This window comes from Oryctolagus cuniculus, chromosome 19 (genome assembly GCF_964237555.1).
Source record: "Oryctolagus cuniculus chromosome 19, mOryCun1.1, whole genome shotgun sequence".
Classification (NCBI taxonomy): domain Eukaryota; kingdom Metazoa; phylum Chordata; class Mammalia; order Lagomorpha; family Leporidae; genus Oryctolagus; species Oryctolagus cuniculus.
Genome location: NC_091450.1, coordinates 48,623,324 through 48,646,819, shown reverse-complemented (window position 1 = coordinate 48,646,819; position 23,496 = coordinate 48,623,324). Strand labels below are relative to the sequence as shown.

At 47.1% G+C, this 23,496-nt stretch overlaps 1 pseudogene; it reads right to left on the bottom strand.

The window, feature by feature from the left end:
• Window positions 1–3,275: 3,275 nt before the first annotated feature.
• Window positions 3,276–21,968, bottom strand: LOC100351823 (oxidoreductase HTATIP2-like; annotated as a pseudogene).
• Window positions 21,969–23,496: the final 1,528 nt, after the last annotated feature.

Here is a 23,496-nt window from a genome sequence, read left to right as displayed (position 1 = left end):
CCCAGAAAATTGAGTTATGACCCCAGAAACAGCACACAGGGGAGCAGAAGAATTGCACTGGGACCTCTTGGAAGAGTCGAAACTTAAGCTATGTCTTGGAAGCAGCCGTGGTTCTATATAATGCTCACATCACACTGATTGGGTTTTAATTTTAGGGATTTGGAAAGTGAGGAGCTTGTCTTTAATAGGCACTCCAGCTCTGCCAAACACTGGTGATTAGAGGCATTTGAGCCCACCAGGGAGAAATAAGAATGTAGAACCTTCTACATCTTCATTTCCTGATGTTGAAAGAAAGCCAAGCCTTATAACCAAATGCAGCAAAGAGAAAGTTAGGGTTCCACCTGGCTCATATCCTTTGCCCCCTTTAGTTTGAAGAACTCCTCCTTCCCCCCAGTAGAAACCTGTAGCTCAAATAGAAATCTAGTGACCCCAGCCTCTTGACAATCATCTAAGAGGGAAGACCTGGCCAAGGTGAAACAGGCAACAATGGCTTTTCTGTCTACAGAGCTGAAACTGAGAAGAGAAACAGAGCTTTCTTCTGTTGATCAGGAAGCTGGGAAGCAGGAGGAGACAGGCTTGGATGGCCTGGACCCCCAGACTCCAAGTATCTCCAACCTTTTCATATTGGAGGAACAAATAGTATTCCCGTTGACTTCAGCCAGGTGCATGGGTTTCTGGCACTTGGGACCAAAGATATTCTCACAAAGACAGCATGATGTCATGAGTCAGTCTTCAGAAACAAAGTCTGCCCTTCTCAATGATTTCTGATCCCCTCTCACCTGCCAAGCAAACTACCCTCCTAGAGAATCTCTCATAACTTTCCCAAGCCCCCCACACCCTTCCACAACTCCACATATGTGAACCTTCTTTTCCCTCTGTCTGGAACTTTCTTCCCTTTTTGATCTATCTGAAAACTTGCATTCTTCCCTCAAGACTCTGCTTAAACACCAGGGCCACTGTGAACCACGGGTTTGTGTGCCCCCCAGGTCATGATGATTTAAATATCCAGTGAATGCTCTCAACATGGTTAGCATTGTTAACCCTTATGAGAGGATGTGTGAAGCCTCAAAGAATTAACTGGATTCTGTCATCAGGAGTTAACTTCCTCATTGAGGCGTAAGATTGACTCCATGAAGCAATATAAGAAAATGTATAATCAAGTCCCTGTTTGGGCAGTACAGAAATTTAAATGCCAAAGGAGCTGAGACAAAAGAGAAAGATCCATCGTAGCGGATTCTGCAAAAGATCCAACTCATGGCTTCCACGTCTTCAGGAACTGAAAGTAGCATGCTCCCATGCATTGCACTGTCCCCGGGAAATTGTTAAAATGTTCTCCCCGAGCAAGGGTGAAGTAGGAAAGAAGCAGGGAAGGAGAGAAGGCACAGGATTATAAACATCCTCACCTAGGAGGAGAAAGAGCAGAAATGCAAATGAAGCTGTCAAAATTCATTTCACCTCTTTCATCAAGCAATTCCACTTCGTGGTGTTTATCCTAGAGAAATATTCTGAATGCACACAGAGTCAGCATTGTTAGTAAGAGAGAAATATTGCAAACAAGTCCATCAGAAGGAAACTGGTTGAACACACTTTATTAGAGCTCTACTGTGGAATCCTATTGCAGCTGTTAAAAGAGAATGGTGTGTTTTTTTATGTACTGTCATGGTGAGACCATCAAAATCTATTATTAAACAGAATAAACAGCAACTTTGGGAAACATCCCAATGGCACGCTCAAGTTCGTATAAAATGCACAAGCAGAAAATACTATGGCTCTGTATAATCACTCACTGATTCCTTCATTCAGAAAATATCTGTTGCACTCCCAGGATATGCCAGGCCATGCTTCAAGTGCTACAGCATCCACAACAACCAAATAGTAAAATTCCTTGCCTTCCTAGGCATTGGAGTATAGCAGGAAGACAGACACGGAGCCAGTACGCAAGTAAGGGATGCATTTCATCTTAGGATGGTAAGAGGCTCAGGGGAAAATGAGTCATAGAGCTTAAAACGGAGTGACTGTGAAAAGGTCACGGCTGCCTTGAATGGAGAAAGGTGGTCAGAGGTAGGAGAGACCCGAAGGAAAGGGAGTGGAGGGTCACCTTGACAACTGGAAAAAACAAACATCCCAGGCCAAGGGCACAGTGAGTGAGAAGGGGCAAACTAGGTGTCAGGGGAAGTAGAGGGGTGGCAGACACAGAGGTAGTGGGGGATACATCATGGGCAGTTTTGGGGGCCATTTGGAGGACTTCAGCTTTTTTTGAGAGAGAGACAGAGAGACAGAGATAGAGGGTCCCATCTGTTGATTCATTCTTCAAATGCCTACAATGGCTGGTGCTGGGCCAAGGTGAAACCAGGAACTCAATCCAGGTCTCTCATATGGGTGGCAGGAACCCAATCACTTGAGCCACCATCTACAGCGTCCTGGGGTGTGCATTAGCGAGGTGCTGCAGTTGGGATGTCGGGCCAGGCATCCAACCCAGGTTCCTCTAAGGAGGGTGGCAGGCATTTTAAACACTTAGCTCAATGCCAGTCCCAGGTCTTCAGCTTCTACCCCTGGGTGAAACAACAAGTCACAGCAGTGTTGGGCAGACAGGAAGTGATCCAGGGTTCTTAGTGGGGGCAGAAGCAGAGCAGCCGGAGGTCCAGAAATCCCTCTCTTTCTGTGGAATACATCCCCTCTTGCTGGGAAGCTAGTGCCAGGCCTCTGAGGATGGAGACTAGAAGAATCTCCTGAGGGTGGAAAGATCTACAAAGGACGTCCCACCTCCCCAACTCCCCACCTGAAACACCTCAGGCTGAGTTGAAGAAAGGAGAAAGGGGTTTCCCAATGAGCAGCTGCATCGAACCCTAGCAGGCCGTCTAAGGAAGCAGCAGAAACCTGCAGAGGCAGCTAGGTGGCCTGGGCCTTGGCCTCCCAGAGCTGAGTGGAGGGCAGCAAAGAGAGTCAGCATTTAGGAAGAGCATGAGGACAGGGACAAAGGACATCTGAGGAGTCAACTTGAGGACCGATGACCAATACCCCCAGGACAGCTCTGCTATGCCTTAGCATTGCATACACCTCACCAATCCAAAAATGTCTGAAATTTTCTGCAGAATTTTCTGCCAGATTGACAGACCTGGGGATTGGAAGTGATACTACACTGAAAGGTGAGAAACAAAATGCATGGAATTTCTTGCATGTAGGAGTCTGCGTGTTAGATTTTACACACATCTGAGAAGAAAGTCCAAGGCCAAGAGTAGAACAGAACACAATCCGGACTGAGAACAGAGACCCCATCAGGACTGGGCAGTGGGCTCCAGCGTGTCCCGTGAAATGGTCTCCAGTTTTTCTACTGTGAGTTCCATGTTGACCATTTTCCCACAAACATACAAGGAGTCTTCAAAGAGTTCACAGAAAGTGCGCATTATGAAAAAACCATGCATGCATTTCAAAAAAAATGCATTAAAGTAAATGCATCCTTTAACAACATTCCCCTGAACATTTGTTAAATAATTATTTATTTATTTGAAAGGCAAAGTTACAGACGGAGAGAGAGAGACAGAGAGAGACAGAGAGGAAGAGAGAGAGAGGTCTTCCTTCCACTGATTCATTTCCCAAATGACCACAATGGTTGGGCCAGTGCCAGGCTGGAAGCCAGGAGCATGGAACACCATCTAGGTTGCCCACATGGGTAGCTGTGATCCGGGCACTTGAACTAGTGCTCATATGGGATGCTGACTTAACCTACTGGGCCACAACACCAGCCCTCTCCGGAACTTTTGAGTTTTCCTCATACATTTGCGAAGTATTTGTCTAATTAGCATGTTTGTCGATCTTCACCTCACATTGGAGCTTAGGAGTTGGAAAATGTTGGTAAACATCCTTTTTGTCATCTGTCATTGTCCTTTTGCTAAACAGATAGACTTTATTCCCCGCAATAACAAGAGATTTCTCCTGACAGGGAGTACAAATTCATTTTTCTTGTATATGAAACTGTATTTTAAACACACCTGGAACAATAGCACCATAAAGAAACATCATTGAAGCCACCTGTCAAGTGAGCCATCCTCATGCAAACACCCACCTCCAACAAATCTAACTTGAAAGACACATCTGCTTTGTGCAGTGCTTTATATCCACATACATGATGCTTCCAGACACAGACTTTGCTTCACTGCGGCTCTCCAGTCACACTATCGTGTTCTGGAGACAGCCAGTCTTGAACAGGGAAAGCAAGACCCCCAGTCTGATTGTGGATGGTTTGCTGCAGGTGTGGGATCAATGGCATACAAGTCACTTCAAGGGCAGAAGGGCTATCTCCGAGAGTGTGCCTTGTTCCACACAGGCAAAAAATCTGTGATTCCCTTGGGCCATTCAAAGAGATAGTGATCAAGAAACTCAGTCTCACAGAGTCCCCATAGATGATGCCACAGTCCTCAGTGTGCCCAAAAGATCCCAGAGAATCGCCACATGCTCAGAGACCCAACCTGCAACACGACTTTGCTGCAATCCACCAAGACTCACAGAGCCCCTGTCGGCATCAATAAGGCAGACTTGTGGGTACCCTCCCTTGTCTTTTGGGATCCATAGTTAGCTCTGCAACCTGCTCAGGCTCAGAAAACCATGTGTAGGCTCTAATCTTCAAAGCTGCTTTGTTCCTGCATTGACCTTATCATGTTTTCTTAAGGGGACTCTTCCAAGTTGCTCAAAAAAAAAAAAAAAAAAAAAAAGGACCAGGTTTACAAATACCTGGCTATCCTGCTGGTTGAGGAATCTGTATCTGTTTGCTACAATGCTCTTCCAAGAGGGACTCAGATCCATTCTCAGCCCCAAAGAGAGTAAGCAGGCCAATGTTCCCCATCCTGGCTTCTGAGGTGCACCTGCCACCCCAGCTTCCAGAAAACCCTTCCTCTCCATATCCTTTCTCCCAAAAAATCCTTTTCCTATACTTAAGCCATTCCAATGACCGATCAATTCAGCCTCTTTGGAAATAACTGCTATCATAATGTGACCATGGCGAGGGTTAAAACTTTGCTACCAGAGGTAGCAAATCTAAAACAGGCAGGGGAGCTGGTCTTGGTTCCAGGAACTGCCACTGACCGGCTGGTATTACTAAGGTCTCTGGGGCTTGTTACTTCCATTGGTCCAAATGGGCTTAATTGGAGGAAGTAATTTCTGAGGGCCTAATTAAGCTCTCCAATTTTAGAATATCTATTATCTGTGGAAGTCCCAGAAAATTCGCACTGCTGCTTATTCCTTTGTTCACTTATTCATTCGTTTCTTTGGTCGGTTGGACTCCAAGGCCTCCGGGCTCCCCTTCCTGGGAAATTTCTACGATCAACTGCTAATAGCAAACAAAGACATCCACCAGCTGAAAAATCAGAGTACAGCTCATATGCATGTGATCTACTCCATGACTGCTCCGCAGAACCAACACCCATGGTGCCCTGGAAGAGTTTCTTTCTCCATCCCACTAAGTAATGCCATACAGCTGGCAAGACACTTGCAACCGAGCTGACTGGCCATCAGGTTCAGTACTCAGCAAAGGGCCTTGGACGCCGACGTTCTGACGGTCGCCTTTCCTTGCTCCACGCAGTCCCCCGCCTTCCCCTTCCTTTCACATCTCCTGAACGTTCATGGCCAAGTCATCTCTCCCCAAGCCCTTGCTCATCACATCCTGAGCACACCTCAGACCTCACCACATCCAATCTTCAGAACTGTGTCTTATGCACAATTTCCACTGGACCTCTTAATTTCTTCTGCTTCTGGTCATTCCAAGGATCCACCCAACCACTCAAGCCTCAGCTCCAAGGACACTGCTCAGCCAGGGCCTCAGGGAGTCCGATCAGACCTGCTATAAGAGGGGTGTGGAGTTACTGGACATCAAGAGGATTTGACTTCCTTTCTTGACTTCGCTTGAGTTTCCTCTTAAAAAATTGGAGTTCAGTGGTTTTAGACTTGTTATCATTTACAACTGAGACCAAAAACGCCAGTGAGTGAAAGTGATAATCATGAAGAAGAAGAAGAAGAGAGTTGGGAAGGAAGAATAGTTGGACGCCTTTGGTAAATCCTAAGAAGTGGCAAAGATCCACAAACTGACCCTGTGACCCCTGAGACAGACGGGGCAGCTGAAATCTGTTAAACGGACTGCAATTTGAGATCAGTCATTGAATAGAAAATGATTTTGATAAAATTAATTCGATCTGAAATCAAACTCTGAAATCTGTTAGAATGATTCCCTTGGCTAGTGGATTGGGCTTTTGCAGGGAAAGACAACTTTCTTGTTGCCCAGTGTGGGTATCCCCCAAGAGTTCTGACTGGGGCTCTGTGGCTGAGCCAAGACATCTGGCAATTTCGAAAATTGAACTTGATCTTTAACAAATCTAGACACCAACGTGAAGAACATAAAACCACTCTTCAGAATGAGCCTTAATGGGCTGCTTTGCCTTCCAGAAACATTTTCTAATGAGCCTTCGGACACGGAGCAATTCCAATTTGTGATGCATTTGAGGCAAAACCAAGAGGAGAAATTGCATTTGCTTTTCCCCACTGGGTTGTTAAAGGCCCCTGGGCTGACAGGCTTCATAGGCTCCATTGTGGGCAGCACTCTCCCTGGGAGCTGGCACCAGAAAGGCTGGAGTACAATGGAGCCCTTCAGAACCCTGGTGGAATAGCAGTCCGCTCACAGCCTGAGCAGCAAGTGGTGCTGGGGGCTCTGACGGTGCCAGGCACTGGACTGAAAACAGGAAGAGGCAGAAAGGACACAGAGATGAGAAAGACACAGCACACACAGGCCAAGAGCGGGTGGTCCATGCAGCTGTCTGAAATCCAGCCCTCTGGTCACCCCAAGTTCACTTCTGCACAACAAGGCTTTATCCAAGTTGAGAAGGGGGACTCTGAACTTGCAGATGCCACACTCTCGCCTAGCTCTCCTTCACTGCTCTGACTATGAGCAGCCAGACACAGAGAGTTCTACATCAAATGCTCTCTCTCCAGTGCAGAGTAGGCTAAAACAGTGATTACTGGAAATTAGTGAGCATGAGAGAAGGAAGGAGACTAGTAGTGGGGGCAGAATGTGCCCAGTGTTCTACAGCTCTGTAGAGTGACTGTAATTTACAATATTCTATTCTGCTGGTATATATTTTCAAATTTTTATTGGTTGATTGATTATGTATTTAATTCAAAAGGCAGGGGGAGAGAGAGAGAGAGAGAGATCTCTTTTCTGCTGATTCAATCCTCAATTGCCCATTAGCAGTCAGGGCTGGGCCAGACCAAAGACGGCAGCTGGGAACTCACTCCAGGGCTCCCATACGGATGGCAGGAATCCAAGTTCTTGTGTCATTACCTCTACCTCCCAGGGTGTGCATTAGCAGGAACTGGAGTTGAGAGTGGAGCTGGGACTCAAACACATGCACTGTTATATGGGATGCATGCATTCCAAAAGGCATCTTAGTGACAACACCAGAGAACTGCCTCTACACTGGTGTGGTTCATGAAGAACTGCAATACAAGGGCTCGTAAAAAATGGCTAAAATTCTGATGTAATCAGTACACACTATTATAGACATTGAAATATAGCCGCAAACCCCATAAATTCATGAAATTCTGCTTCCATTGAAGAGAAAACACTAACTTTAAAAAATTTTTTTAAATAAAGTAAGTAACAAAAATAAAATATGCACACTGGTACTTGCCTGGGTCTCTCCAGGACTTGGTCCCTGATGTGTGACAGCCTGTGTATTTGATGCCCATGTCACTCATGCACCCAGTTGGCACCAATGTTTTAACAGTTTAGTCCTGTGCAGATATTAGTGTCAATTTAGACTTGTCAGAACAGACTCTAAGCCTGCTCTCTGGGCATTTACATGAGTCCCCAAACCTTAGAAATACTCACCATTTGATGAAGTGAATTTAACATTACATGCATATTGTAAGTCTCTTCCTCTGTAGTTGTCCAATTATTTCAACAGCTATAGTTAGGAGCTCACCTCTGGCTCTGGCCTGGTCAATGAAGCAACCCTGAGAGATAGATCAAGCCAAAGAGCCAAGTTCAAGGACAGAGAATTCTTAGGCCTTACGCATCGTAGGCCAGGAGAACATCCCACTCTGTTTGGCACATGAGGGCTAGCCTGGAGTATTCCATGATACAATTTAGGAAAGGTCCCCTCAGGACAATGGAGCTCCAAGGGCGGACAGCTTGGGAATCTTTGGTTCTGTGAGCATCCTTAAAACAGACATGATCCCATGGCAGGTGCAGGCCTTGGCAAACAAAATCGGGGCTGAACCTCATCCCTCAGCCAAGTACCCTGTACAAGGACACAACCTATCTAATGATACAGTGGTGCCATGCTTCAGTTGGTTCAATGATCCAGTGGCTTTGTTTAAAGGACCAATTCTATTCTCTGCCCCTCCCAGACTCTCTTGGCCAGAACCCCAACTTGCCTATTTATGATCTTTCCTGGGCATCTCTGCCTGGACCATCCCTGGAAAACAACATGACCCTTGGGTTAGCATCCCCTGAGATGCTAATATTCAAAATCCTGGAAAGATTGCTAACAGTTGCCCACAACTGACATGTAAGAGTGGGTTAAAAATATTCCTCTGCGCCCAGACTGTTGAATGGCAACCCATGCGCCCCTCCAACCTTCATTGTATAAGCTTCAGAGCTTCTGATACTCTTTGGTGCCTCAATTGCCTCCCCTATAAAACAAGATTAGTAACATTAATCGTACAATGTTGCTGTGAGGATTAACTAAGTCAGCAGGCCAAAAGCATTTAGAGCAGTAGCCGTTCATGTGATATTTAGCACTTGTTCTGTGTTAAATATTAACTATTATTATTATTATTATTAATATCCATCCAATGAAAGACATGTTATAATGGGATACTTACAGTCCAAACTGTCCTACTCGGTGTCATCAACATCTCTTTGTGGTTGAAAATTATTTGAGGGGACAGCATTGTGGCATAATGGGGTAAGCCACTGCCTGTGACACTGGCCTCCACTATCAGAGGATTGGTTCAGGAGTTCGAGTCCTAGCTGCTCTGCTTCCAAGTCAGCTCTATGCTAATTGCAGCTGAGAAGGCAGTGGATGATGGCTCAAGCCTTGGGCCTCTGCTACCTATGTGGGAGACCCAGATAAAGTTCCAGGCCCCTGGATTTGGCCCAACCCAGCCTCGGCCATTGCAGTCATTTGGGGTGTGAATCAGTAGATGAATGATCTCTCTGTGTGTGCATGTGTATGTGTGTGTATGTGTGTCTCCCTATCTCTGTCACTCTACCTTTCAAATTAGCAAATAAATCTTTTATTCACATTTTGAAATAAGGCTTTAAGAAGCCACAAAATAAATCCTAAGCAAAGGAGGTGTAACAATCCTTTTTTGTTTTGTTTTGTTTTGTTTTGTTTTGGAGAAACCCAATATTCCAATTTTATTCATCCACAACATGTATTAACCATTAACTGAAAAAAAAAAAAACAATTAATTGGAGTCATCTGAAAATACACAGTTACAAGGTGCTCTTGGCAGAGTACCTAAATGTAGAAGTTGTAGAATCTGGCTGATCTAGGTTAGAACCCTGACTGATATCGGTTTTCCGCTTTGCCCCTTGGGCAAGGAAGCTGACTACAAGGAGCCTTGGTTTCCCCATTTAAGATGTGAGGTTAATGACAGGATCATTTTATATGGATAGCTCAGAGGGTTAACATACAGATAACACGTGTAAAGGTAGAACTTAGCAAGCACTTAGTAAATATCACTTGCTAGTTTATCACCACGAATACTTGGACATTTTTAAACAACCGAAGAAGCACCTAAGATTTGTCCATTTATTCCTCCTTTTCTTTTTCCCCATGAATTATATAAGCTTAGTTACGGCTTTGATTATATTTTCCAAAGTAGCAGTAAAGGCACAGCACTCACTCACACAATGGCGTAGTAGGGTTCATTACCACTTGGGTAACTCAGAGACAACAGTCACCGGTTTTAGAACAGAGCTCATCTCTGTGGTCCATCAGGGTTACGCTGCCATTGTGACTCTGCAGACAAGTGTTTCAAAACTGGTCCCCAGCCAGTGACATCAGAACAACCACAGGCAATTTTAACATAAGGAGAGCACATATTCCAATGGCCGTATCCCAGAACTCCTGATCTGGAAAGTTTAAGGTAGGGTCTAGGAATCTCTGTTTTCTTTTTTTTATTTTTAAAGATGTATTTATTTATTTGAAAGCCAGAGTTACACAGAGAGAGGAGAGGCAGAGAGAGAGAGAGAGAGAGAGAGGTCTTCCATCTGATGATTCACTCCCCAGTTGGCTGCAACAGCAGGAGCTGCGCTAATCCGAAGCCAGGAGCCAGGAGCTTCTTCTGGGTCTCCCACGCAGGTGCAGGGATCCAAGCACTTGGGCCATCTTCCACTGCTTTCCCAGGCCATAGCAGAGAGCTGGATCAAAAGCAGAGCAGCCGGGCCTCGAACCAGCACCCATATGGGATGCCGACACTGCAGGTGGCTTTACCCGCTACCCCACAACGCCGGCCCCCAGAGAATTTCCCAACCATCCATTCACCTGGGTGATCGAATTTTAATTCTTCAGCCCTGTCTTCCACTTCTCCCTTAACTTGTAGATATAAAAAATTCCTCCACTTATCAGCTCCTTTAGAGGACGGCGAGTAGAAATGTCTGCACCTCCAGCTTTTGCCAACTCTGCAGACTTCAACACATATTCTCTGTCAACAAGCAAATCTCTCCACCCCAGCTTTTTTTTTTTTTTTTCCTTCTGGTGATACCCAGGTAACAGAATCCAACATCATGACCTTGAAAGCTGGAAGCTTGGTCATCCAACTTCTCAAAGTCCATCATTTCTTTCATATTTTTTTTTTGACAGGCAGAGTGGACAGTGAGAGAGAGAGACAGAGAGAAAGGTCTTCCTTTGCTGTTGGTTCACCCTCCAATGGCCGCCGCAGCTGGCACACCGCGCTGATCCGATGGCAGGAGCCAGGTGCTTCTCCTGGTCTCCTATGGGGTGCAGGGCCCAAGCACCTGGGCCATCCTCCACTGCACTCCCGGGCCACAGCAGAGCTGGCCTGGAAGAGGGACAACCGGGACTGAATCCGGCACCCTGACCGGGACTAGAACCTGGTGTGCCAGCACTGCAAGGCGGAGGATTAGCCTAGTGAGCCACAGCGCCAGCCTTATTTCTTTCATATTTTTAGAAGCTTCCTTGTCAAAGGTGAGCTTCCTCCAGCCAGTAAGAATGATTCTGGGAAAGTCTCTGGTTCCAAGATTTCTTTAGAGTACTTTCAGTTTCCCTGCTGGCACCCAGAATACAGATGGATTTGTTCTGCATCTTGAAGTCTTCCCGAAGCTCCAGCAGCTCCTCTGCCTTGGCCGTGCTGGCGGGATTCCCTGGGGCCCCGTGTCCTGACGCATCTGCAGGAGCAGGGCGGCCACCAGCACAGTCACCACTGTGCCCAGTGCCACGGGCCCCCACTGCCGGGCAGCCCTCCTTGCTGAGGCTATCCCTCCTGGCAATCATTCTTAGCTGGGACTGGAGCTATGCATAAATGGGGGGGGCAGTAACAGGTGTATATCTTTATGGGTGTGTTCATGGATACATAAATGGGACCATATTGCACGTGTGTGAAAAGCTCCTTCAATACTCCTTGTACCACACTCACCTTTGTTTTAAGGTGTGTAATAACTACACAAGACAATACAAGGAGACTCCAAACAGTTCATAGAAAAATGCAACTAGAAGATACGTTTATTTTGATGCCCAAACTTTATGAAATCCTTACCTAGTTTTTAAATTATATGCATTTTCACAAATGCTTTTCTAAATAGATTTTATTTATTTATTTGAGAGGCAGAGTTATAGACAGAGACAGGGAAAGACAGAAAGAGAGGTCTTCCATCCACTGGTTCACTCCCCAAATGACCACAATGGCTGGAGCTGGGCAAGTCAGAAGCCAGAAGCCAGAAGCCAGAAGCCAGGAGCTTATTCTGGGTCTCCCACATGGGTTCAGGGGACCAAGGACTTGGGCCATCTTCTACTGCTTTCTCAAGCCATAAACAGAGAGCTGGATCAGAAGAGGAGCAGCCAGGACATGAACCAGTGACCATATGGGATGCTGGTCCACAGGCAGAGGCTTAGCCTACTATGCCACAGCTGGCCAATTTATGAACTTTTTAAAGCCCATTTTATGTGTGGGTTTCAATAATTTTACCAAAATAGACATATATTTCCATCTTCCAAGAACTTGTTGATGTCACGAGTTGCCAGCTACTCTCTCTCTTCTCTCTACATCTCTGCACAAACTCTCACCCTTTTGTCATCTTAAACGTCTCAGTTCCCTTCTCTTTCCAAACTTTCAGGCTGAAAGTAAAAGAAAAACAAAGCACTCATAATGGTCCATGATCCAGGTCCCACGGAGGGCCCATGAAAACATTGCACTTGATTTTCTTCCCTGAAGAAGGTCAAGCTGTGCCCCTGGATGCCATCGGGATGGGGAAAGGGAAGCACACCGGCCTGAAATGGGTCATTTCAGGAGTTTTAAATGGGATTATGCAGGGGGCCGGCGCGGAGTCATAGTGAGCTAAGCCTCTACCTATAGCGCCCTCATCCCATATGGGAGTCGGTTTGAGTCTCCGCCGCTCCTCTTACAATCCAGCTCCCTGCTTATGTTCTGGGAAAGCAGTGGAAAATGGCCCAAGTCCATGGGCCCCTGCACCCATGGGGGAGACCTGGAAGAAGCTCCTGGCTCCTGGCTTTGGATCAGCTCACCTCTGGCCATTGCAGTCATCTGGGGAGTGAAGCAGCAGATGGAAGACCTCTCTCTCTCTCTCTCTCTCTCTCTCTCTAACTCTGCATCTTGGATAAATAAATAAATAAATCTTAAAAAATAAAACTGAGGTTATGCAGATGTGGTGCAATCAAATAAACCTTGATTCTTCTTCCTGAGCTGTGATGTTGTGTGGAAGGTTGCAAATCAGTTCTTTTTTTTTTTTTTCCTGAAACTCCACGAACATTGACCAGTGTGTAAAACTTTCCTGTGTGTGGTGTGACTTTCCCGCCTGGCTTCTCTCTTCCATTCTATCCTTACTGCTCTGTATTTTGCTGATGGCAAATCAATGATGCCTTTTTTTTTTCTGAAACAGCCTGCAGTTGGTATTTTACTACCGACCACGAGGGCCCCTGCCTTTTAATTACTCCTGCTGAGCCCAGCACTATATATATGCCAGCAATTAAAACCAAAAATAAAGAACACATTACAAGCTGCAAGGCCAGCTAGGCTTGGGCAATGCTACCAGTGCATGGGAGGCTTTTTGGTTTTCAATTGCTCAGGTTCCTTGCAGTCTCTGCCCAATGTAGCCACCAGACAAACAGCTGTTTGCCAGGGGGGTGGAGCAGAGCGCCTGGACTGGGTTCTCTTTGCCTATGCTCCTGGCTCTGGGGCTTAGGAAACTGCTATTCTTGTGCCTCAGTTTCTTTCTGCAACAGGGAGATGTTCAAAAAGAAAACCAACTGGACGCACGTGTTTAGGAACACAATGCTGTCAGCTGTGTGTTGGAGCCTGATTCATTGATGTTTGCTGTTGTCTTGGTTCTTTCTAGCTTGCTGTCTACTTACTGAGGTTAGTACCACGGATTCCCTGTCACCCAGGAAGGGCAATTATCAAACTGAATTGTAGAGCTCTCTTTGAAGACAATCTTGGAAATCGAACTTTTTTTCCCCCCTGCTGTAAAGGAAGTCCTTGTGTAACACGGGCATCAAAGAGTTGGTTGATCTCATGACAGCTTCAAGCTGTGAGAAGCAAAAGTCCAGGTGGGCCAGGAAGGAAATGATCCTGAGTCGCATCCAGCCCCTGCTCCTTACTGCACCCTCCACAGAGCTCTGATCTTTTCTGGACCCAGTAAAAGGATCAAAGGGTCTGGCGCTGTAAATGCATCTGATGTGTGGAGGCACTTCATGAGGGAAATGGAATGAAAAGATTAAATGGAGGGGGGAGCAGTCATTTAGCATTGCAAAGAAGATGCCAGTTAAACTGCCCCAGGTCCATATCGAAGCAACAGGGTTCAATGCCTGGCTCCAGCTCCTGACTCCAGCTTCCTGCTAATGCAGACCCTGGGGGGCAGTGGCAGTGACTCAAGGAGTTGGGTCCCTGCCATCCGTTGCAAAGACTTGAATTAAATGTGCAGCTCCTGGATTCCTTGGAGTCCAAATCCGGCTACTACAGGCATCGGGGAATCAACCAGTGGATGGACTCTGTCTCTCTCTCTCTCTCTCATTCTCTCCCACTACTCCCCACCAAAATTCAATCAGTAAATAAAGTCTTTAAAAAGATAAGCTTATTGTAATATGAAAAGTTTCTGAAAGCCATGCAGAGTTTTTATTTATTTATTTATTTTTGGCTAACACAGATTTTTTACAAACCTTACAAAGTTCTCCCCTATTTTGGCACAAGTGTGTCTAGCAAGGTGTCGCCAACCAAAGGCTAGGAGTGACTCTCCTGTTGAAGCTGCAGGATACCTCCTTCCAGGTTCTTCCCAGCACCAAGAGCGATGTGAACTCCAGCCGAGCCTCCGCTCTGCCCCAGCTCGGAGCAACCTCCTTGTTGTGACTATACAAGGGGAGAAAGGATGTGCACAGGTGCACACGTAGGCGGGGCTCAGCACCTGCCTCCCCCGAAGATGGTTACTGAGTGGCTGTGGTCGCTCTCACCAGGTCGTACCACCAAGAAAAGCGAGATGTCAGAGTTCCAACACTCCAGGGCAAATCCACAGGCAGTTGCCCCTCTACCCTGGGGGTGTTAGCGGTTTTGCTGATGGTCAAAGCATGGCTTTTTTTTTTTTTTTTTTTTGACAGGCAGAGTGGACAGTGAGAGAGAGAGACAGAGAGAAAGGTCTTCCTTTTGCCGTTGGTTCACCCTCCAATGGCCACTGCGGCCGGCGAGCTGCAGCCGGCGCACGGCGTTGATCCTAAGGCAGGAGCCAGGTGCTTCTCCTGGTCTCCCATGGGGTGCAGGGCCCAAGGACCTGGGCCATCCTCCACTGCACTCCCTGGCCACAGCAGAGAGCTGGCCTGGAAGAGGGGCAACCGGGACAGAATCCGGCGCCCCGACTGGGACTAGAACCCAGTATGCCGGCACCGCAGGCGGAGGATTAGCCTAGTGAGCCACGGCACTGGCCAAAAGCATGGCTCTTAAAAACAACCAATAATGAGCCTGGCAGGAGCCTGAGCAGGACGGAACTAATGCAGACTCAGGAGTGCCATTGTTGTTTCTTGCTCTGGCCATTTAGTCCATTCTCAGCCCTAAGCCAGAATGTCTGCACAGCGAACAAAGCTGATAATCCCAACAGTGGCTTTCTTCTCCAGCCTGAAGCTAATGCAGGTAAACAGGGACAAAGCTGGGCCAGGCTACTAGGGGAAGCAACACTCAAGGACAGGAGCCAAGAGAACCCCGGCTGCATTGTCCACTTGTTTCTATTGCCCGGTGTCGCCTCTTACGGTTCCATTTACAAAGAGAGAACCCACAAGTGGCTTTTGGTTCTATGAGAAGTGCCAGCCAGCCTCATTCATTAAACTCGAGAAGCATCATGCTAACTGCCAACAAGCCAAAAGAAAAAAAAAAAAAAGTACTAGCTTTCTCTTTCAACTCCAGTGCAGTTCACGCTTCCCCAGCACCTGTTCAAAGCCCTGGGCTCTAATCTCCCCTGTTCTGGTGCAGGGCTGGGGGGAGGGCTAGGGGCAGCCTGTGGTCAGCAGCCCAGCCCAGCTGTCTGACACAGCCCCGCTGGAAGATCAGGCTCCATTGCTTCTCCATCTCTTCTCAAGCCCTATCCATCAACAGCTGTTTTCCCCCCTGTCAGGTTGCTGGCCCCCACCTCTGCCCCCAGCCCACCCTCTCGCTGGCCTGCTTTCCTTGGACAAATGTTTTCTTTCTCGCATGGATGAAGGACTTGGCATTGCAACGCTGGATTGAACACCGCAGCCTTGGATTCTTTAACAGGCAATCATTTTTCTCTTGGAGATGCAGAGTGGAGTTGGTTCAGGTTCCCACCTGCGTCTCGAGGTCTGAGAGGTGTGTTGGAAAGCACTAGGCTGGCGAGAGCAGAAGAATTCGTCACTGGAGTGGAGGGAGTGATGCCTACGGGAAAGGCAGAGCCTGAGTGGCACATTCAGCAGCGGGTGCCCATGCAGACACCTTTGAGCCAGATGTGGATGCATCACACAAGTGAGGAAAGCCTTCCTTTGTAAAAGTAACAGGGGCGCCAGCATTGTGGCACAATGGGTTAAAGCCCTGGTCTGAAGCGCCAGCATCCCATATGGGTGCTGGTTCGAGTCCTGGCTGTTCCACTTCCGATCCAGCTCTCTGCTGTGGCCTGGGAAAGCAGTAGAAGATGACCCAAGTTCTTGGGCCCCTGCACATGCATGGGAGACCCAGAAGAAGCTCCTGGCTTTGGATTGATGCAGCTCTGGCCAATGCGGCCAATTGAGGAGTGAACCAGTAGATGGAGGACCTCTCTCTCTCTCTACCTCACTCTGTAACTCTGTCTTTCAAATAAATAAAATAAATCTTTAAAAAAAAGTAACAGGGGACAGTGGGGCCTAGGAGAAGTGGGGAACGCACGCACCTCTGAAGGGCATTCCAGTTCAGAATGAAAACTAATTGCTATCCAAAAAAATAAAAAATAAATATAAATAAAGAAAAATGCTCTTTCCTGACCCCGGCACAGGCTGCACCAGTTTTCAGCTCCTGGATGGTGACAAGCACATAGCTTAGAACAGCCGTCTGTTGTTTGTAGTTCTGCCCCTTGCTAGCAGCTTTGACCCTGAAAACATCATGTCACCTTCTAAGCCCTCAGTTCCCAGTTCATCATCATGGCACTGCTGGGAGACCAGGAAAGAAGCTCCTGGCTCCTGGCTTCAGATCGGCATAGCTCCGGCCATGGCAGCCGGAGGAAGACCTTTCTCTCTCTGTCTGTCTCTCTCTCTCACTGTCTGTAACTCTACCTGTCAAATAAAAAAATAAAGAAGGGATCTTGCAAATAGGGGCCTACATTATGTCATCCATTCATTCACAGTTCCGTGGTGTCATTCATTCATTCACAAACTCTTGTTGCATCTGCAAGGTGTCAGGCATTGTCAATGTCATTTAGCTTCTGTTTCTTACAAAAGAATTTGTTTATCTATTTAAGAGAGGCAGAGAGAGAGAGAGAGAGAGAGAGAGAGAGAGATTTTGCATTGGTTCACTCTCCAAATGGCTACAAGAGCCAGAACTGGTCCAGGTCAAAGCCAGAAGCCAGGAACTCCATCTGGGTCTCCCACATGGGTGGCAGGGGCCCAAGCACTTGGACCATCTGCTGCTGCTTTCCCAGGTGCATTAGCAGGGAGCTGAATCGGAAGCAGAGCAGCTTGGGTTGAAACTAGCCCTCTGATATGGGATACCAGCATTGCAAGCTGTGGTTTTGCCACAACATTGGCCATTGTCCTTTAACCTGCAGTCCCAGAGTTTCTTAAAGAATTCACACTGATGTTCTGAGTTCACCCGGATCGCAGTAGAAGGAACCCCTTTCCTTTATCACGCATAAAGATTGATCAGATGACTTCTTAAATCATCCACTCACTCATTGTGCATCTGTTTAAAAATGTCCAATATCCCCTCCCAGCAACCGCACAGGAGCCTGAACTGCAATTTCTCTAACACATCCATCAACATTTACACGTGCATGCCACTTAAAACCACAGCTGGTTTCCAGCACTCACACTGTAATTCCCCAATTAACAAGGCTTAAAGAAAAATTATTCCAGGGTAGACCAGGAATTATGCAAGCCACAGATATAACAGTGATTATACCTGGCCCTTCCGGGTAGTTCTCACCTCAGCCACAGGAATCACTCACAAATGCTAATTAGTCCCATTCATTCACAGCTGCCCCCTGTGCAATATGGCAGTCAATGGAAACCAGAAGAGAAGCCCGGAGACACTTTTTCCATTGCACAAGAAGGTCAGTGGCTCAGAGCCCAGCTTTGTACCATGTAGTGTAGCCGAGAAGTAAACCGAGGATACAGTTGTTTCTGGGAAAGGTTGCAGGTGCCAAGGGGCAAAGAACAGAATAATGACCCAAGGCTCCCAAAGATTCGTAAACAGACTAGACTACAGCTGCCTCCTTTCTTCTCCCCATCTTCCTGGGCCATTATTCAGGAAATGATAGTAAAGAGGCAGGGAAATTGGAACAGCCTTTACAGGAAGGAGCTATCCAATCTATTTGCCTACACCTGCTTTACCTTCCTTGCACCTCTTGATATGAAAACCAACTACAGACCTGAAATATTTGAGGGGATATGTTGTGGCCCAGCAGGTTGAACCTCTGCCTGCAATGCCGGCATCCCATATCAGAGCAGCAGTTTGAAAAAATATCAGAAGAGAATTGAATGCATTAGGGGTCACTTGGGAAAACAGAAGGCACTGCAGCTGTTATAAAAAGTGGGGACTTTACGCAAGAGGTTGGGTTCAAAGAAAAAAAGCCAAGATGTCAAAGAGGGGACAGTGCCTCAGCTGAGATAGTAAGAGCAGGAAACTGCTGCTTACCCACCCTGACTGCTACCAGGGGCACTCCAGAATTGGAGACAGGAGGGAAGAGGCAGGTTTACTGTGACCCACAAGCTGGGTCCCTCAACAGAACTGGAACCATCATGGGTCTCTAGTGGGGACAAGGAGCTGAAATCAAGGAAAAATAGCAGCCACCAAAGTTTCTCCCTGTTCTTGCTCTACATCCACTCGCCAGTGCCCCCTACTGGCTGATCCCAGTTAGAAGGTGGGCGTCAAGGCACGCCTGGGAAACACCATTTTGTTCCACACTCTGGAGTGAGAGAGGAATGGGCCACGGATCTGACAGCAAATAAGCAAATGACTGGCACAGGGGGGCCACTAGCCACAGTCCATCCAGGGGGACATGAAGAGGCCAAAGAGAGAGACAGGGTAAGATCCGGTCCTCAATGTCACAACCCAAAGCCTGACTCTGAGAATTGCATTCGCTCTGATGAAAGTCAGCTGAGAATCTGATACATTCAAAGTCCTAGGAACCCTCAAGCTGATGAGACATTTGAGAAAGCTTGAATGTTATTTCCCCAAATCCAACTTTTCAACAGAATCTTTGAAGCATAGATGCAGATTGGGTTGGGGGGGGAGGGGTTTATCTTAAAATCTATCCATTTTCAGACATCAGGATTCCTCAGAGTGAGCTTTAGCCCACCCCAAGGCCATACCTGTCATTAAAAGCACACCCCTCTCCATTAGGGGGCAAATTCCCTCTCCAGGGAACGGCGCCTACAGCACTGCCAACTCTCGCTCAGTGAGTAACCTGTCATGCTTCCATGACTGGCTAATGGGCAACGTTGTATTTAATAAGCTAACACAATCAATCAGGTCTTAATCTGGCCTGGGAGACACTCTTTGGGAAGACTTGACACATCTTTGCTCTTACTCATTACGTGTTGATAACACACATAACCCTCGGAAGGCAATCATTTCCTGAATAACGGCCCAGGAAGATGGGGAGAAGAATGGAGGCAGCTGTAGTCTAGTCTCTTACCTGCCACCCGCCGGCCCCCCTCTGTGTTACCTCCTTCTGTTTTTCCAGTCTTCTGCTGTAGAAGATCATTCACAGCATGCAGACCACAACCTGCGTGTTCCCACCTTACGTCTTGATTGATTGGCTTTCTCCCAGGGAAACCCCATCCTCAAGCTCCTTCCAGTGTGTTCAAGGCTCTGGCCAATACTCCTCCTTGATCTATATCGATCTATCATTGATCTATACAGATCTCCAAGTCGAACTAACACAACTGTCCTTCCTCTCAGCCTCAGGATATCTTGGTTTGGAGTCTTCCTAGATGTAGAATGCTCAACCGTTATTATAGTGCTCTGTCTCGTTTGACTTCCAAAATTATATTCTAAAGGACAAGGACTGCATCTTTCTCACTTCCATATCCCTGACAGTGCTTGGTAGACAGTAGGATCCCAATTGTCTGAGTGAATAAATCTGCTTCCCCTCTGAAGACTTTTCCCCTAAAGTGTCTTATCTGTTAGACATCTCTACTTTTTTAGAATGCTCTTCCATCTTTTGGCAAAAAATCTTACCGAGTTTGTACTTAGTTTGGGCTGTGATAACAAAATATATTGGCTGAAGCAATTTATAAATAGTGGAAACTTAGTGCTTGCAATTTGGATGCTGGGAAGTCCAAGATGAAATCACCAGCAGATTCAATGTCTAGCAAGGGCTCATTCGTCATACACGTCCTTCTATGTGTCTTCACATGGCAGAAGGGGCAAACAAGCTCCCTTGGGCCTCCCCCAGCATGGTCTAGTCTTGTCCCAAAGGCCCCACATCCAAACACCATCACATTGGGAACTGGGTTTCAACACATAAATTTTGGAAGGACCCAACTACTCCTTCTATAGCAGCCAATAATATTTGAACAGAGCTCTTAGATGGTGCCTGAATTCTTATTTTCTCAACCACGCTTTGTACACTTTGGATTTTCTGGAATATCCATAAAAACACTCTCTCTGTCTAATGAGTGCCCATTACTGGGACCTACTGTCGTATCCACTGGGCTTCTTCATGCATGTTTGACATCTGCCATGTGCTCTCAGAAGCCATTGTAGACAACTTCATTCCCCCACACACCCTACTCCCACAGCTCTTCTGAGAACACTTGAACAAGACTGCTTCTATCCAGACTGGTTCTAGATGGTGGCATTTCTGGACTCCAGCTACAGATGCTACAGTGCATCCCTCTCTTGGGAATTGAACTGGTCCCCAACACTGCCATCTTCTTGGTTGCCACAGAGGTCTTAGTTAATATTTAACATGCATTGATATAAATGTGTTCAATATTATAATTGTGGCCTACAAATCAACCTCAAGATCAAAAGGAAGCGAGAGAGCAACTAAGGGCTAGCCTGCAATGCTGTCATCCCATATGGACACGAATTTGAGTCCTGGTTGCTCCACTTCCAATCTAGCTCCCTGCTAATGTGCCTGGGAAAGCAACAGAGAATGGCTCAAATCTTTGGGTCCCTGCATCCATGTGGGAGACTCAGATGAAGCTCCTGGCTCCTGGCTTCTATCTGGCCCAGCCCTGCTATTGTGGCCATCTGGGGAAGTGAACCAGCAGATGGAATATCTCTCCTTCCCTCGCTCTGTGTCTCCTTCTATGTAACTCTTTCAAATAAACAAATATTGAGAGAGAGAGGAAGAGAGAGAGAGAGAGAGAGAGAGAGAGAGAGAGAGAGACTAATGATCTCTCTGGCATTTAGCTGTCTGCCTGCTCAGTACCAACACCCCATCTGGCCACCTTTAACTCTTTTTTTTAAGATTTTATTCATTAATTTGAGAGGTAGAGTTAGAGAGAGAGAGAGAGAGAGAGGTCTTTCATTTGCTGGTTCACTCCTCAAATGGCCACAAAGGCTGAAGCTGAGCCAATCTGAAACCAGGAGCCAGGAGCTTCTTCCAGGTTTCCCACATGGATGCAGGGGCCCAAGAACTTGGGCCATCTTCTATTGCTTCCTTTCCCAGGCTGTAGCAGAGAACTGGATAGGAAGTGGAGCAGCTGAGACTCAAACCGGCACCCATATGGGATGCTGGTGCTGCAGGCAGAAGTTTAGCCTGCTGTGTCACAGCACCAGCTCCAGCCACCTTTAACTCTTCCCAGACAACTTCAGTGGCTTACTATTCCCCACAAGGTGTCTTCAGTGAGCATTAAATGTAAACCTGTTCATAACAGTTTCTTTCTAAAAACACTCGATGGATGTCCTTGGTTCCTAGGGCAGAAGCCAGAGTTGCAAACATGCTTTCTGTCTTCTACGGATGCTTCAGAAACCACTCAGTTGTCCCTTGCTTCCTTTCCCCAGGCCAGACCAAGCAGAACCTATTTTACAGCCTCATGTGCCATGACCATGACCATGACCATGACCATGACCATGATCATGGTCACGCAGCATCACTTTTCCTTATGTGACTACTTGATTTATTCTGTCTTCCTCTCTAGAGGGCAAGTCCTTGGGGGCAGGGGCTGTGTCTGCTTCTGCTCATCACAGTTCCCCCAGCATCAGGCAGGCAGAGAACACGACACAAATGCAAAATCCCCGACAAGGATTGATGAATGGAGAGGAGGAAGAAGGACAGTGGGGGCACAGAATGATATAATCTACTCCAAGATACCCCATCCTACTCCCGAGAGCCTGCGAGCGTCACCTCAAATGACAAGGCAAACTCGAAGGTGTGATTACATGAAGGATTTTTAACATTTTACTTAAGTATCTTAATTTATTTGAAAGCTGCAGAGACAGACAGACAGACAGAACTCTTTCATGCTCTGGTTCAGTCACTAGAAGCCTGTAACAGCCAAGGTTAGGTCAGGCTGAAACCAAGGTCCAGGAATCCATCTGGGTCTCCCATGTGGGTGGCGGGGACCCAATTATGTGATCCATCACCTCCATCCTGGGCTCTGAATTCACAGGAAGTTGCATCAGAATCAGAACCAAGCCTCAAACCTAGACACACCCCATAGGGGATGCAGGTGTCCCAAGTGTTGTGACAGCTGTGCCGAATATATACCTAAAGCACGAATCTTGAGATAGTGAGATTAGCCTGGATTTTCTGAGCGAGCCCAGTGGGATCACAGGATCCTTACAAGCACATGGCAAGAAGCTCAAAGGAGGGAGGAGGAACTCTGTGGCTGGAAGGAAGAGTTTTTAGCATCTTGAGGAAGGGGTCATAAGCTGAAGAACATAGGTGCCAGCCGGCGCCGCAGCTCACTAGGCTAATCCTCCGCCTAGCGGCACCGGCACACCGTGTTCTAGTCCCGGTCGGGGCACCGGATTCTGTCCCGGTTGCCCCTCTTCCAGGCCAGCTCTCTGCTGTGGCCCAGGAGAGCAGTGGAGGATGGCCCAAGTGCTTGGGCCCTGCACCCCATGGGAGACCAGGATAAGCACCTGGCTCCTGGCTTTGGATCAGCATGGTGCACCGGCTGCAGCGGCCATTGGAGGGTGAACCAACAGCAAAGGAAGACCTTTCTCTCAGTCTCTCTCTCTCTCACTGTCCACTCTGCCTGTCAAAAAAATTAAAAAAAAAAAAAGAACACAGGTGCCCTTCAGAAACCAGAAAAGTCCTGCCCTCAAGTCCTCAAGAGGAGCCAGCCCTGCCAGCACCTAGACTTCAGCCCAACAACACTGGCAACAGACCCCTGGCCTCCCCAACTGTAGGAGAAGAAATCTGAGTTGCTTTAAGCCCTCGACTATACAGGGATTCATCTTGTTATGTCCCATTTTATTCATTTATCCTCATAGAAACTATTTATTCTGCTTTCTGTAGGTAACTAACCTGGAGGGTGAGAAAGAAGTACAAGAAGGAATTACAGGAAAAGATGAAGATGTGATTTCTACTCCAATTTGACGTTCGGGAAAAGGTCATAACTATCAACGATCAACCCTCAACGATCTCAGAGATAGAGAGCT